Consider the following 17,848-nt stretch of genomic DNA (forward strand, 5'->3'; position numbering starts at 1 on the left):
GCTTTTGGTAGCCACTTCTGCTTCTCTCTTTTCAAATAAATGAGGTAGTTTGCAGTAGGAAGGAATTCAACAAATATAGGGAAGGCCAAGAAATGAAGAGAGAAGTAGAGGAGGAAGAAGAGGAAGAGGAGGAAAAAGAAGGAAAAAGAGAAATAAGGAAAAGAAAAAAAAAGTAGGGTGAGGAGGCCACTATTTTGAATCTCAGGATCCTCTTGTGTTTAAGATCAGTTCTATTTCTAGATTTCCATGTTGTCTTTTCATAATTTTACATAAAAACTACTAGTTTGCATAGTATACATTGTATTTGTAAGCAAAGAAATCATAATGAGCTAGGTAAAAGCAGTTTCAACAGCCTATGTATGACCAAAATTTTGGGTTCTCTTAGACTCAGTTCCCATCCCTAGAACATTTGTCTCTGTCTTTGCCAGGGTCATCTAGGAGTGCATCCCAATTATGTTTCAGTTGGTTCTTTATTTCAGTTGCATGGTGTGACAGAAGGAGAATGGGCTTTGAAAGCAGACAGACATAATTTAAAATACCAGCCTTTCTAGAATGTAACTCTTTGAATCTTGAACAAACTATTTAAGTTCTCTGAGTCTCCATTTATTATCTCCAATTTGAATGTGGGTACTTGGGTGTGAGAACAGGGTAGCTGGGCAAGTCAGATGACTTAAGGCTAAACGAAAGTCCCTGGCATTGTGCCTGGCCCCTAAAAAGCACCCTGAAACTGTGTGTTGTATTCCATCCAGCTCAACTCCGCTCTTTCCATGTGAAGATTACATAGTAATTGAGAATAGGTACGTTAAATCTTTTTGTGATCCTTGGGACCTTTCTGTAATACAGAATAATGACATTGCTCTGTACAGCATATGACCATGTCAGGTAAAATGTTAACAAATAGCCTCAACTTTTAGAATAAGTCGCACAAATTAACAAAATAGGTGAAGTCTCAAATTTGTTCATTAAATGAACAGTTATATTTCATACATCATTGTCACTTCTCTACACTGTTTTCTGCCTGTAGCAACAACTCCTAGTAATTCCCAGCTCTTGCTGTCCCTATTCCTGGGGTGAAGGAGGATCATATCTTTTATGATCTCAGAATATGTCTAGCCATGAGGATACCAGGGCAGGTCCCAAGGTGCTTTATTGGTAACAGCGCCTCCTTAGCTCTGCTAGTTTTCTTTTAAAAGGAAATCAGTATGTTACTTTTCTGGATTTTTAGGGAATCTTAGTTGAAGTTGGTTTTGTGCCTTTTTTACTTTTATATCCTCTATAGCAGCACTGTCTACAGGTTCTGTCTCTCTCTTTAGTTTATTCTTGCCCCAGCTCTAGACAATGGGGGCAAGATTGAATAAGATGAATAAAATACAATCTCCCACTTCAAAGAGCTTGTAGTCCCTTTGATGACACAGACTGAGAGCAGTTTATAATCCCTACTTCTTTAGCTTGCAGCCAAGGAGGTGGAGCCGAGACCCATGGAAGTGTAGGACTGCCTCCTCAGCCTGGGAGAGGTGACATTAAAGGGTGTCTTTGCCTCACATGGTGCCCAGATGCCTCCCTTTGTACCCCATAAGCTGGTTAAGAGAGAACTATCTTCCTATAAAAACAGAGAGACTTAATGCCTGGCAGACCCTGAATGTAAAATTCAAACGATGTGATTTAAGTAAAACTTATTTAAAGTGAAAGTTGTGGTCACACTGAAGATACAGCCCATCTTTGTTTTTTGCCTTATACAAGTTTATGTGCAATTCCTTTCTTTCCCATTCTTGATGCCCATTGGGTATAGGTATCCTCTTGGATGACTCAGATCATTTACGGAGAAAATCAGAAACAGAGCTTCGTCTCTTCTCCTAAAAATAGTTTCTCTTTTTCAATTAAACCTACTGGTAAAGTGTTTACAAGTGTGATATTTCACACAAGGAGGAGAGGATCATATTAACTGCAAGAAAGAGGGATCTGCCACATAATTAAAGAAACATCCTTCATACTTCTTGGGATTAGGAATGTAAAATGAGCCTAGAAAAAGAAGGGATTGAGTAGCACACAGGAATCTAAGCAATCTATAGCAAAACTATAGCAAGAAAGGGTTTGGATCAACTTTTATCTGATTCCCAGTATTTTGAGTGTGTTTATCCATGATTTGCCATTTTGAATCCAAAGGTAGTTTTTTTTCTTTTGTCCATCTAGGGAAATAAATTGATGTTCATTTAGCTTGTACTATATTTTGTAAGAAAGGAAAAAGAGAGAGACAATATTAATTTTTGCAGCACCTCATGTGAGTGTCTACAGTTCAAATGTGGAGGTTCCATCTTTATAAAGGAATTTTCCTTACTAAGCATTTCCAAGGTCTTTTTCAGTCTCTGTTTTCTTAATTTCCTAATTTTACAAATTGTCCACAAGGGACCAGGACTGAGAGGACAAAATCAACAGAGTGAGGCCACGTGGGATTTGGTTGCCAAGACTCAAGAGGGTCTTGCTCTTGCTGGAGCCTCAAGTTCAACAACAGTCTTGGTAACAAAACACAAACAGTTCCCTTGACACTCATTGGAAGGGGGAGGGTGGGATGTGGGAGCAATTGGCTTGTCTTCTAATAGGACTGAAAGCAAAATTTGAGTGAAGTCAATTAAATCCATGAGTATAAAGTAATTTTCACAGCACTTTCCTAGCAGAGAGAAGAAGTTATATTAAAGATCATCACAGAAAACCAGAAGCATTTTGAAGTGGACTCATTAAATCTAACAAGGGGTTTGGGGATCCTGGGACGGAAGAGGACAGCAAAAGTCCATTAAATCTAATGTTGTCCTGGTGATTCTGGAGGCTATGGGAGCTCCTGTCCTTGTGCACTGGTGAACTGGTTCAAAAGGCTAGGAGAGGAAGCAGGACCAAGGCTGTGCCTGTGCCCTGGGAGAGAAGAGGAGGCGGAGTGTAAGGACTGTGGAACCAAAGTGGATTCTGTTGCAGGCTCTGAGACAGGAGAGACAATATTCAATTCAATCAGAGACATGATGAGGCTTGTCCAAGCCTGGCCACTAACCAAGAGCCAAGATGAGCTGGGAGGAGGGAAGTTCAATTGGGGTTGAATGGACCAGCCCATTTGACCTTGGGTATGCAGGAGAAAGACAACAGGAACGCCAACTACTAGTGGGTCGAGCACCCTCTGAACTGAGACGGCAAAAACAGGAACAAGGCCAGCAGAGGCTTCTAAAGGGAAGCAGCTGAATCTGGGACTGTGATTAGTCATAGTATAGAGAACACGTTCATTGATTCATGAGCATGTATTGATCGCCTACTATGCTCTAGGCCAGGTGTCCCCAAACTTTTTACACAGTGGGCCAGTTCACTGTCCCTCACACTGTTGGAGGGCCGCCACATACTGTGCTCCTCTCACTGACCACCAATGAAAGAGGTGCCCCTTCCTGAAGTGCGGCGGGGGGTGGGGGGGGCGGATAAATGGCCTCAGGGGGCCGCATGCGGCCCTTGGGCCGTAGTTTGGGACACCTGCTCTAGGCTCTGTTCCAGGGATACAATGCAACAAGACAGTCAAGAGGGAGGGAGACAAGCTAAGCAACAGCTCCAAAATAATGTCATAAGTTACACGAATGAGAAGTGTAGAGGAAACTAAGAAGATGCCTAATTAGTCTTAGTAGAGAAGGCCTCCTTCGTACTCCATTGACACCGCCCTAGTTTAGACAACTGTCATTTTTCACCTAGACACTGCAACTGTGTTACACTGATCTCTTCACACCTCCTCATGTATCTTTCCAACACAGCCGATCCTGTTACATGCCTACCTAAAGCCCTTTAATACATCCCTCTGCGAGGCAGATGCAATCAACATTCTTCAACATGATCAGCATGGTTCTGCTATATCTGTCTTGTCTTTTTCTCCAAATCATTTTCCTCCACTCTCTGAAATGAGGACATGCTAAGGTAAAGACATTCAGGCAAAGATGTGTAAAAAAGTAACAATGTGCAAGAGAAAACTTAGGATGTAGATTAAAAAAAAATATTCTCTCTAAAATCCACTTTCTTGAATACACTGAGAAGTTGTGGTAGACAGAACTTTAAGATGTCCCCACCTCAAGATTTCCTACCCCTGGTGTATACATACCTACTCCAAGTTATTAAAGCTAGCACTAGTCTAGCTGCTTCTGTGAAAAAACTGTGAAATGGAGTCAAGGTCCCAAATCAATGGACAGGAAAGTCATCCCAATGACCCTGACCTAATCACATGAGCCTGATGTAAGCAGAGCATTTTATCCAGTATCATGGAAGTTGGAGGTTCAAAACATAAGAAAGTCTCAAGACACCATTGCCGGCTTGAAGATGAAGGGGCCACATGACAAGAAGTGCGGGCAGCCTCTAGGAGCTCAGAGTGGCCCCAGTGAGGGGCCAGTGAGGCCGACAGCCAGTGAGGAAACAGGTGTTTCAGTTCAGCAACCACAAAGGAATGAATTTTGCCAACAACTCATGAGCTTGGAAGAGGACCCCAAGCCCCAGACAAGAACTCTAGCCCCTGCCTTGTTGACACCTTGATTTTTGCTGAGTGAAATTCTGGGCAGAGAATTTAGTTATGCTGTGCCCAGACTTCTGACTTACAGAAGCTGTGAGATAATACACTTGTGTCATTTTTAGGCTGCTAAATTTGTAGTTACACCGAAATAGAAAACTAATACTTGAAGCAAAAAGAAAATTCAGCTTTCCAAAGGGTTTAGGTATATTGGACTTAAGTAAGTGTCCTCCTTGTCACTGACCAATGCCCCACTCTGAGATTTTTTAATCCAGACAGCTGTCCGAAGTATGAAGAGGTCATGCATATCACATGTGTCCTTAGAAACAGGGCAGAGAATATTTCTATGCTCAAATGCAACTGGTAGCTGAAAAATCTGATTTCTTGTAATATTGATACCTGTGTTCTTTTTGCAATGGAAGGGGTTGCAGATATTTAGATTATTTTCGTGACCAACTAAGAGTGGGTAAAAGGTGACAATGGACTGAAAGCTGGTGTTAGAGACATGAGACATGGGTACTACTTACCTGTAGAATAAGCAAATAACTGCCTTAATAAGTAAATCAATAATTTCTAAGTTCACTCCCAAAACCACAATTCTATAAGTTGGCATACACCAAAATATTGAAAGTTGATTTGAAAGTATTGGCATAGACCAAAGCCCAAAGTCTTGTAGAATTTGAGGGGAGAACCAGAGTGACATCTCTTGGCAGATAGCATAGAAGGGAGACCTACATTCTCCATTAGAAAGGAACTGGGCTAATGTTGACATCTGACCTGTGGCATTGTTCTCCAAATATACATAGCCCGAGAAAAGAAAGCTCTTTGTCAACTGAGAGTTGCTGGCCACTTGCCTAAACACCAGCCTTGCTTGTTTTAGAGAAATTTGTTACCATAAAAAAGGGACAAATTGTAAAACTCAGACATCAGTGTTGAAAAATTAGTTAGGCCTTTGACCCTCTTTTCTCAGCATTTGCAAAGAATTTCTTTATATACTTAGTGCTGGGGGGTAGATATATGTACCTTGGAGAGTAGCACTCATATTAGAGCTTTTAATTTTTCTTCCACTTTTAATTTAGGTTTAGGAGGTATATGTGCAGGTTTGTTACATAGGTAAATCATGCGCTGCTGAGGCTTGGTGAATGAATGATCCTATCACCAAGGTAGTGAGCATAACCTTCCAACTCATTTCTCCCTTTCACTTTTCCCTGCCACGCAGTCTCCAGTGTTCCCATCTTTGTGCCCATGTGCATTCAGTGTTTACTTTCCACTTATAAGTCAGAAAGTGCCATATTTGGTTTTTGTTCCTTCACAGGACTATTCACAATAGCAAAAACATGGATGGAATTAACCAAGATGCCCATCAATAGTGGACTGGATAAAGAAAATATGGTACATATACACCATGGAGATTTTTCAAAAGGGAAACTGTGTTAGAACCAATGGCTCTTCTAGTCTTTCTGAAGAATGTATCAAGAGAACATTTGTTGGTGTCAGAAAAGGCTTCCCATGAAGGCAGTATTGGGGCTGCGAAGAATGTTAATATGGCAGGCAAGGGAAAGCTAAGATAGTCTAGTCAGAGATTGCAGAAAACATAAAGATCGTGGCATGAATGACCGTGGAGGATCCAAGAAACTGAAAGTCAGTTTAGTATGCTTGGAGTACGTTATTTAGTCAGTGGCAGGAAGAGAAGATACATGGTTGGAGATAAACTTGGAAAGTAGATCTGAGTCAGAGTCAAGGTAACCTTGATGCCTTCCTGAGCAGGCTGGGCATTAGCCTGTGAGAACGGAAGGATTTTTTACCAATGACACGACATGATTATTCTCATTTTAGAATGCTGTCCCTGAGGGTAGCAGTGTGACAAATAAATTGAGATGTCTAGGTTGAGATCCCATTTTCTGGTTTTGTCAATGTCTTGAACTGAGATAAGGAATTAAGTTGGGAGTCTGGGGAATATATTTAGTTTGTTTTTGAACATGTTAAATTGTGTTTGCCTGCATTACACGAGTGAATACGTTGTGCTTCTGTTACTCAGGACATGGTCAATACTTGGAGATTCAGACTGGAGAGCTGACACAGTTAGCAGGGGCAGATTCATGAGCTTGTCTAGGGAAGCAGGTGGCCAGGTTGTTTATTTTTTCTGTAGGTCAGGATACTCCTTTAGTTCATTCATAGACCAATCACTCTTGAATTTTTGTTAGTAAAGGCATTCACTCATCAATCATCAAAAATTTAATAAGATCCTTCCGTAATGGGCACTGTTTAGACATCAGTGGTGCCATAGAAGACAAGATGGACAAAATCCCCAGCCTAATAGAGCTTCAATGCACCAAAAGATGAAGAAGAGTAACAAATCACAGAGTAAACAAATGTCAGATAGTGGTAAGTGCTATGAAGAGAAATAAAACAGGTGAAGGAGATCAAACATTGCCAAGGAGATGGTCATTCTATTTTAGGTAGTTTGGCCATGTACATTTTCCCCGAGGACATGTCATTTAAGCAAAAATCTGCATGAGGCAACATATAAGCCAGTCAGCGTCTAAAGGAAGAGAAAGCAGAGTCTGAAAGATATGACTCAGGAATGAGACATTCTAGGAAATGAAAGAAGGTTAAGAGCAGACAGAGATATGTGAATGAGAGACAGAGGACTGATCGTAAGAGAACTTGGGGGTAGGGTTAGTGAGTTTGGGTGAGACAGAAACTGCCATAGGGCTCCAGACAAAGCAGTGATGTCATCTAATGTTTATTTGAAACAATTTTATTGGTATCTATGGTTAATAGGGATTATGCTAAGAGATTGAAGTTATTATTATTACTATTTATTTGTTCAGTCAGTCACTCATATATTCTAGAAACATATTCTGCAAGCCTACTCTATGCCAAACATTGTGATAGACACTGGGGACACAAAAACTAGCAAGAGGTGGTCCTTTCCTTTAGCAGTTCTTAGTGCTACGACTAAGTATGCGTACATCACACTTGAAACTGTAGATTCTTGCACTGACTCCCCACTCTATGCCTTTTACCTCATATACAGGAGGTAGAATTATTTAAACATCAAGTAGCTTGGAATATATTTAGCATCCTAGGAAGGCCCCCATTGGATTTATATATTTTGTTATTTAGTTATTCCCACTTCTCACTCTCATTCTCCTCCCTCTAATATTCTTCAGATATCTAGTTTTGTTTTTATAACTTCTTTCAAAATATGTGTCCTAGTTTTGCAGTGACTTTTATTTCTTCCAAAACATGTATTTCAGGCCAGCAGGAGAAAGTGCATGTAATTCATTAGATTGTTCATGGGAGCCAAGAGTCTGTATTTTAGGGAAAAAAAAATGTCTCCAGGTATTTTGATACCTACCCCAGTTCAGAACTTTTCAAAGTAGGAAGTACTAAGGTTCATTGGTGTGATTGTAAACTTACTCCCTTGTGGGGAAAACACCCGGATTTGTAGCATTTGCCAGTTTTCATGACGTGTATATTTCAACCATGACTGATTTCAAGCTGAGAAAGATTACACATCCAGGCTGCAAAAATCCTGAAACTGGCTGGAGCCAGTTTCAGTGTACTGTTGTTTACATCCTCAATTCCACCCTGCATAAGTACCTAATGAGGACATTACTCTGTTGTAAGAATAGGTCATCCTAGGTCAATGTGTCCTAAACAGGTACCAGGAACTTACAGAGTACTCAAAGTCAGGTAGGTGTTCCAGAATCCTTCATAAACCCATCTAAGGGTGAGTGACACAGCTGCTTTTCTTTCAAGGATAGTTTTTAAAGTTTGTTACTGTGTTTCTCGCGTGTACATGGTGGAAGCCAACTGTTTTGTCCCGACACTGTGAACAATTCCTAGCCAAGTTAGAAGGGTGCCTCATGGCCATTCTGTTGCCTCAGAAATGTCTACCATCCTTGGGTTACATTGTTTACTGGAGCCAGGATCTGCAGGTGATAACTGAAAAGTACAGTTGGGAGGATAATGGATCTTGAGAATTTAGAAGATATTTGGATTTTAGAAAGTCTTTGAAGAGAGAATCTGAATCATTTCTAGAAGATTCAAAGGTTGCTTCTTTTCAGTAGTGCAATTTCCATTTGGGCTTGTGACATCTTAAAAATACAGGTATTCTTCCTCCTTTCATATCATGAATGGTAAAAATGCAGTTACTGAAAAGGAGGCATCATTATCATCAACATCATCACAATCTAAACATCTACATTTTTTGGGTGTGAGGAATACAATGGAAAATCTTTTAATCATAATAACCTGAAAAGTTTGTCTTAGTATTTTCCCCATCTCATAAATTAGGAAATCAGACTCAGGGAAGTTAAGGAACATATCCAAAACCATGCAAGATGGCAAAATGCAGCTGGGGTTTGAAACCTGACCACCTGTACTCCTAGCTGTCATTTTCCCTGCTCTATCATACTGTTTCCCAATGTCTTCATGGTGCCTGGTCCATAGTGGGTGCTCCAAATATATTTATGGAATGAATAAAAATAAATAAATGATAGTGTGACTTCTAAGAGAAGAAATTAGGTTTGGAACATACAGATTTTTAGAGTTTTTAATGTAATAAAAGTCCATGTACATAAAGCCACAGCAAAATGTTCTGCTATGAACCTTAACAATTCAGTTCTTTCTTGGAAATTAAAAAAAAAAAAAAGTGTGAGTTGGAGGTAATTGTCCTTTTAAACTGTAGTACTTGTCATCGTGCCAGCATCTACACTTTTCCCCTAGAGATAAAGTTAAAATGCCAAATTTTCATGATTATGAGATGATTACAGAATAAGTGCTGATGGAGGAATCATAAAATAGAACGGGGAGTCTGTATGCCTTCCCAATTGGCTAAGGGCTGCTGCTGCTGCTGCTGCTGCTGCTGCTGCTGCTTCCTCTTCCTCTTCCTCTTCCTCTTCCTCTTCCTCTTCCTCTTCCTCTTCCTCCTCCTCCTCCTCCTCCTCCTCCTCCTCCTCCTCCTCCTCCTCCTCCTCCCCCCCTCCTCCTCCCTCCTCCCCCTCCCCTCCCCCTCCTCTCCCTCCCTCCCTCCCTCCTTCCTTCCTTCCTTCCTTCCTTCTTCTTCCTTCTTCTCCTTCCTTCTTCTCTCTTCTCTCTTCTCTTCTTCTTTCTTCTATTCTTTCTTCTTTTTCCTGCAAGAGATATACTAAATAGGAATTTTCTTCTATGTTCCCTCTGTATGGACTCTTTATTTCTGGACAAGAAAACTTTGGCCAAAGTGTGAAAAATGAGGTTTCCATTATATATGCCAACATAACTGTCTTGTGAAGTTTAACTGTCCTGCTTATTTATTTGCTCATGACATCTAAAGGGAAAGCAATAATCGGGGGGTGGGGGGGACATTCGGGTCCTGAGTGCATCAGTTTAATCAAGAGAGCTTATTTTTGATTTAAAATAAAAAGCTTCAGAAAGAGAACTGCAGACATAGAAACCATCCCTTGCTCTTTTGTTTCGCATTTCAGTGGGATGCAGACAGATCTGTGAGTCATGTTGCAAAACACCAGCAAGAGATCCAGGGCTCACTCCTGGGGCTGACTCTGATTAGACCTTTGCTGACCACAGTTCAAGTAGATGAAAAAAACGAGTGTATTCTGATGGAATTCTCCTTTGGTTTTCCCTCTGGGGCTGATAGGAGGGGACAAGTCCATTTGTCCTGGTTTACAAGTGTGATGTCTTTCGCTTTTAGAAAGGAAGAGCTTGCCACATGCCGTATACCCACTATTAGTCAAGCAGTGGAAAGAACTCAATACAGACTAAAAAGCACAATGCCCAAAGGGACACCATCAATCCTTTATTACCACAACTTCCTCGTTGTTGAGTTGTTTATATTGATTTATCTTTTGCTCAGGTAGAGTGACTTAGAGTAATTTTCTCAGCAAGAGAACAGGTATTGCCTCTGTTCTGAGTCTTTGCCAGTCTAAGAAATATCTTCCTCTGCCCTAATACAGAATAATTGGACATGGAATTTTTGGGCCATGGTCTTTTTCCCTTAAACTCTGTAGTTGCTGTTACTACCTTTGATCTTAGCCAAAAGGTGAAGAAGCAATGAATTTTCTATTTTTTTCAGACTGTGCGTGGCATATAGCAATATTTGAAGCTACAATGATTTGGGATGTATTTTAATCAACCTAACTTTTGTTTTCACTTCTATTTAAAGTGTTTTGGCTTTATATTTCAAGTGTCAACATATTATCTGAATAAATCTCAGGTTCTAATTCTTTTTTTTTTAAATTAATTTTGCCCAGGATTGATACATTATTTTAGTTCACAGATTTTTTTTTTCTTTTACTCAATAATGTTTCCTTCTGTTACCCCTTTAATTACTTCTGGTCTGTGTTTTTTACCGAAAAAGAGGTTTCTCTGAGACACCTCTTTTATGTGTCTGTGCATATATATTTATGTAGATATATATTTTTATATATAAATCTATGTTTATATTACAAACATATAGTTTTATGCTTTATAAATATTTGTATACTTAGTATACAAGGTAGGTATATATTTAAAGTATGTATATGTCTCACATACACAAACACACACACACACACACAAATATATTCTAATATGTATATATGCTCCATATTTCTCTAGGCTTATCATTATTTGTTTGCTTCTAAGTTTCAAAGTTCTTTTTCCTTTATCTTTGAATGCTTCTGAATTCCTATGATCTTTTCTCTTCTGATACACATAGTTTTTTGCATAAAATCTGTCATTTACCACTTTTACCATGAGTCTTTAATTCAGAAATGGAAGCAATAATGTATCTTTTAATTTCTTCCTTCATCTCTCTTTCCTGATGTTAGATTGTTTCACTTAGTGTATGTTTAATTTGATTTCACAAATTCTATTTGTCTTCTAGAAGACTAATCAGAAATGTTCTCAACTTTCTATATGTAAGAGTTTTTCTTTGATCCCTGGGAACTGGTAAAATGTAGAGGTTTGCTCTTGAGCCCATTTGATGATTCTGTTTCTCAGGCATGCATTGTTTTCACAGGAGATTGGAAGAGAAATTTTACTCGAACCCTTTGTTCTTCTCTCTGCTTCTCTCTGGTTTTTCTCTCTGGTTCTCGATTCTGCTCTTTGTCCTTCTCCTAGGGCTGTCTCTTTATACTTGTACAATTGCTGAGTTTTTATATAACCATTAAAAGTTGTTGACATAGAAAAGGCAAAGACCCAAACCAGTCCTCTGATGGGATTTTTGGTTGTTGTTTATTTTGTAGATGGAAATGTAATTTGGGGCTTGCTTCAAAGGAATGTAGTAACGAGAAGAAGCCCTGTGTTCTAGAGTGTGAACTCCAGAGTTGCTCTCTTTTGAGATATGCCCTTTAGCCTATGCCACTGTGGCTGCTGATGTATAGTGCAAAAATTAGATTATCAGCATCCGTTGGTGTGTCTCAGTTTTGTCTAATATTATCCACATGCTATGTAAGTATATGTATAATAGATAGATAGAGCAAGGTAGAACTTAGTTTTAATTCCTGTGACTTATATTAGTATTTGCCTCATGTTTTTTATTTAGCTAATGACCCACAGATGCTCCTTTCTTGTTATTTGAATTTTAGAAATTTATCTATGCTATCTTTCACTTCTAAGTGCAATCATCCACCTGAGTCATGCCTCTTGCCACGTTCCACTCAGTAGATATTAAAAATTAATCTCATAATCAACAATGTGTATTATACTTTTAAATACAGTTTACAACCATAAACGTCTACTTTTTTTCTGAGCATCTATTTGGTGAAAAACTTTAGAATTTAGTCCTTCTGTCATCCAAACAAGCAGGCTTTCAATAAAAAACACTTAAGGAGAAGTAAGGCATCACCATGCTTCTTTCTTGGAAAACAAGATGTTATTTGGTCAAAGATTTTTAAATTGACCCTAAGCTTCTTCAATAATTATTAAATACCTAGTTGCAAAGAGAATGTATGAATGCCTGTCTAACTCTGGGAAGCTTGGTGTCATAGGGAAAATTCTACTTTCTATCTTGCTGCATTCTAAGGCAAAACGCACTGATGGCCAGAGGGAAACTGGCTGCATTCCAAACCCATTCCTCTAACTTCCAAAGCAGAGAGGACACACTCTACTTCAAATAGCCCATCCAAAAATGGTGGGACCATGGCTGATAAGAATTATCTCAAATTCATCAGAAATGAACACACACTTGCTAATGACCCACTTCCTTCCCCTCCATGTGTCCCTGCAGAGGAAGAAGGCAAGAGAGAGCGAGACCCTTGGCTCAGCTTCAGCCTTTCCCCTTTTTCCTTTCCCAAACACCCTCTCCTCTCACTCCATTAGCATTCTTAATTCTTGAATTCCCATCAAGTTTTCAGGGGAAGGGGAAATACTACTTCTTGCACTTTTTGTTGGCGAAGAAACTGATGCTATCTCCCTTTCATTGTTCTACCCAGCATCCGGTTTGGACTTAACTGAGGGCAGTGATGAAGGTGAGCATCCAGTTATGTCCCATGTCCTTTGAACAACTGTCATTGCACAGACAAACCATTTTGGAGACTGTTTGTGCTTATTTGAAGTATTAGTAGTAAACTCACTGCATTACCCCCAGTGAGAGTCACTGAAGGCATCCCCAAATCTGCAAAAACAAAAATCAAACTGATACTAAAAATAAACCCCACAACATCCTCAATATATTGATTAAACTTTGTGTATGACTATAGACATGGAGGAGAAGAAATCAACTCAGAACTCAGAGAGAGAAATAGGCACTAATAAACTGCTTTCCCAGCAGTGACTATGGTTGTGCCTTATCATGTGAATAACAACATACTAAAGTTGAACCATCATTCTATTAGCATATAGTAGGTGCTCAATAAAATATTTGTGTCAGTACCATATTTGCAGTGTACTTGCCTTTCTAGGTAACTGGGTCTAAAGTATAAAGTGCATCTAAGTTAGAACTGAGGAGAGGTAAATTGCACTCTGTAGGTTATGGAAATATTTTTAAGTAAACTATTTTTAAATTATCTTTGACTTACAAAATAAGTCAGTACAGATAAGCTAAGTGAATACAGATAGTTCTGTATATTTCTAACTCAGCTTCCCCTAATGTTGCCATCATATATTAACATGGTTTATTTGTCAGACTAAGAAACCAACATTGGTACTTCACTGTAATTCTAGATTTTATTTAACTTTATTTCAATTTTACTAGCTTTTCTATTTTTTTGTTTTTTTTGGGGGGGGTGGGGCGGTGACCAAATCCAGACTACCACACTGCATTTCGTCACCATATCTCCATAGACTACTCTGGTTAGTGACAGTTTTTTAGTCTTACTTTATTTTTCATAATCTTGACCATTTTGAAGAATAATGGTAAGACGTTTTGTAGAATACCCCTCAATTTGGGTTTTCCTGATTTTCCTTATGGTTTGACTGAGGTTATGAATTTTTTGATAGACTACCACGAGGTTACATGATATCCACATGATATCACTGATGATGTTAACCTTTATCACTCGGTTAAGGTACCGTCTGCCAGGTTTCTCCACTGTGCAGTTATTATTTTTTCCTTTTAAGGAATAATTTTTAGTTTTGTTATATTATAATTTCATTTAGCAAGTCCTTATATATAAATCAGGAAATAGTTCTTTATTGTCAAGTGAAAAAGAAAAAACAGAAAACAAATGTCTTGCTGGAATCCTGGAGAAAGTTTAGTCAGTACTTGACTTTTGGTATCAAAATCATCCAATCCTTGCAGGATCTGAAAGAGATTGAGATCATACCCGAGAGCCTACTCCATGTGACTTCTCTCCAAGCTCTTGCCATGAGCACAGGGTCTGCGTATCACTTTCTGTGGACTCTGAAGAGAAGTCCCTCCACCCCGGCCCAGACCTTTTCCATGTTCTTCTCTTTAACATTTCTAATCGTCCTCTCTCTAACTTTCCATTCTGCTCTCTGACAAGCAAGGCCCCACCTCCCCATGTTGTGTCCTCTGTCACAGATCCTCAGTCACCACTGTCTAGTTTGTAAGCTTCATAGAGGGCAGAAGTGGGCAGGGTTTATCAGATGCTGAGATTGTGGGAGACAAAGCAAAGTGGCCCTCTTTTTGGCCTGATCTCTGGATGAAGTATCTACAATACAATTAGAACTTTCGCAATGAGGAAATTACAACTTCTGCTAGCAGATCTCCTATTTTTCATGATGTTTGAAGAGGATTTGTCTCCTTATCCATCTTGAATTATACTGTATAATATCTTTATTTCTATTAATATGGTATTGTTAAACCACTTTCCAAAAGTGGAGCACAGAGGTTGTAGGGGTTAAAATGAATCCTTCTGTTTTACATACGTCTTGGGTTAAATATAATTATTAAAATATGGGTTTTTTTTTTTTTTTTTTTGGTAATGGACTCTCACTCTGTGAGGATTGTGTGAGGCACGATCTCAGCTCACTGCAACCTCTGCCTCCCAAGTTCAAGCTATCCTCCCACCTCAGCCTCCCAAGCAGCTGGAACAGGCATGCACCATCACGCCCAGATAATTTTTATCTTTTTAGTAGAGACAGGGTTTCACCATGTTGGACAGGTTAGTCTCAAACTCCTGACCTCAAGTGATATGCTAGCCGTTGTCTCCCAAACTACTGGGATTACAGGAGTGAGCCACTGTACCTGGCCAAAATATAATAATTTTATTTTTAAGAAAAATCCAGGAATAGCAGGATTTCAGATTTCTGCTTAAAAAACTGGTAAATATATAGTTTTGGGTTTCTTGCTAGGTATCAAAAAATTACTGGAAAAAAATAAGCAAACTTTTGAAATTCCAAAAACCATAAGTCATATACAAATGCTTAAAGCTTCCAGTTATAAAAGACTGTTCACATATCAAAGTTAATCTGTCTAGCCTCAGATTTGCCTCCAGTACAGGGACGGTATTCTGCAACACCTATAGACTTTGGGGAGGAAAGGCTTTGTAACATCAAGATTCTACACATAAGCAAAATATTATACACCTGTTGGTGAAAAAACAGTAAGGTGAGAAAAGTCTCAGTGAATACAATCCATGTCTATTATTCAGAAAATATCTGTGCACTCTAAATAAATTTCAATGTCATAAGACTAGAGACCCCAATATATTGGAAAATATAAAAGGGGACATAACAGTGATAAATGAAAGATGGATAAAACAATAGAGGACACAATTTCTCTGCTTATATACATGTCATATATAATTAGATGATGGAATTGTTACTGTGAACTTATAAGCACAAAGTGAGTCTTTTAAGAAGAAAAATCATGTATAGAAAGAGAAATCTTTTAAATAGACTGCCCCCCAAAACGAAAACAAAAACGAACACAAAACCTCAACTTTTCCAGCAGAATTCAGTGTCAGGTGTGGGAGACGGGGGAAATAATAAAGAACAAAAAATGAACATATGATAATATGCCACCACAGTGAGACACATGAGATCCAAATAATTCAATTGTAAAATGTAGGTTCATGGTGTTATTAATTTACTAAAACATATAACATAGTATTTTGGGGAGCTCTGTACTGTCTAAAATCATAAAAGATAGTGTAAAGTATACAGAAGTACACAACTGAAAGATACTCGAACTGAAAAGTCCCAAATGATCACAAGGGGTCAAATCCTAATTACAACCCACTTCTTTTTTTTTTTTTTGATAACTTTATTAAAATTACAAAACACATATTTTCACAGAAAAATTAGAAACTAGGAATGAGCAAAAATAATAATCTGTAATTTGTACATTCTGGGTTTTTTTATGTGCATGTATACTCTGGAACGAGACTACTTAGGTTGGAATTCCAGCTCTGTCACTTACTCTGTGACCTTGGGAAAGCTACCTAACTTTTCTGTGCCTCAGTTTCTTAATCTGTAAAATGACTACCTATCTCAGGGTTATTGTGGGGGTTGAATGAGTTAATACATGTATAATGCTTAGACTATTGCCTTTCACCTAGTAAGAGCCACATACATGAGTTTTAAAAGACCTTTTATTATGGAGCATTTCACACATAAAAATAGAGACTAATATTATGAATGCCAGTGTATCTAACATTTAGACATTCCTGTTTTATCTATCAATCTTTTTTTATTTTTCTCTCTATACTTGAATATTTTATAGAAAGTTCCAAATAGTATATCCTTTCACTACATATGCTTTATACCATTTTAATATTTGCTAAGAATTAGGTAAGTTATTTTAGAGAGTGAGTATACAAAATTTGAGTCATTTTTGAGGGGAGAAAATACAAGCAAGATATCTAAAACATCTGTTTTGTGAGATTTTACTAATTTTAGTTAACTGGAATGTATTTGAAGTAAGATTGTGAATATGGAGATTTTGCAATTCAGTTTAGACATTTATTGGTCATTAACACCTTTAAAATTATTGGGTATCAGTTTTTTTTTGTTTTTTTTTTTTTAATTGCATTTTAGGTTTTGGGGTACATGTGATGAACATGCAAGATTGTTGCATAGGTACACACATGGCAGTGTGCTTTGCTGCCTTCCGTCCCCTCACCTGTATATGTCATTTCTCCCCATGTTATCTTTAAACCAGTACAACCCACTTCTTATAAAGAATAAGAGCTTTCACCTAACCCTCTTTGAGAAGTGGAGCTGGGCAGAGGTGAGGAGCTACTCACTAATTGCATTATCTTCAAATTCAGGTTGGACAGAGTTTACAGCAACTTCTAAGATCTCATATTGAGGTAAAAAGCGAAGGCATTCTAAAACATTTATTTCAGTGGAAGGGGCGAGTAGGTATGTAAAGTGTTAGTGAGACAAATATAGGTTTACTTGTGACAATTAGAAGTGGAACTTACCATCAGAATAAAAATACAATAGAGCTTCTAAATTACCAGGAGATTACCAGGAGGGAATGAAGAGAAATTTCCTTGTTGTTTATTATTAGACAAAAATCTAATGAAGCATTATAAAATATTAATATCAGCACAAAGGAAAATCAAGGTCATGTGAACTAAACAGGATAAAGAGGAATATTATATAACAATAATATGTAATAGTCCATAAAAGAGATTTACAAATAATGTACATCTTTATGCAGGTATTAACACTGCATAAAAATGTAAGAATTGAGTTAGACATTGAAAGCTATGGTAACTTGTTAAAATAAAATTTCATTGGAAAATTTCAGTGCAACTATTTGAGAAGATGGAATCAGTGTGGATGCAAATAGAATATTTAAGCAATATAATCAATAAACACAATTTAATAGATTTATATAGAATGTACTTTTTTTTTTTTTTTTTTTTTTTTTGAGATCGAGTCTCACTCTGTCACCCGGCTGGAGTGCAGTGGCATAATCTCGGCTAACTGCAA

This window comes from Saimiri boliviensis, chromosome 9 (genome assembly GCF_048565385.1).
Source record: "Saimiri boliviensis isolate mSaiBol1 chromosome 9, mSaiBol1.pri, whole genome shotgun sequence".
Lineage (NCBI taxonomy): Eukaryota > Metazoa > Chordata > Mammalia > Primates > Cebidae > Saimiri > Saimiri boliviensis.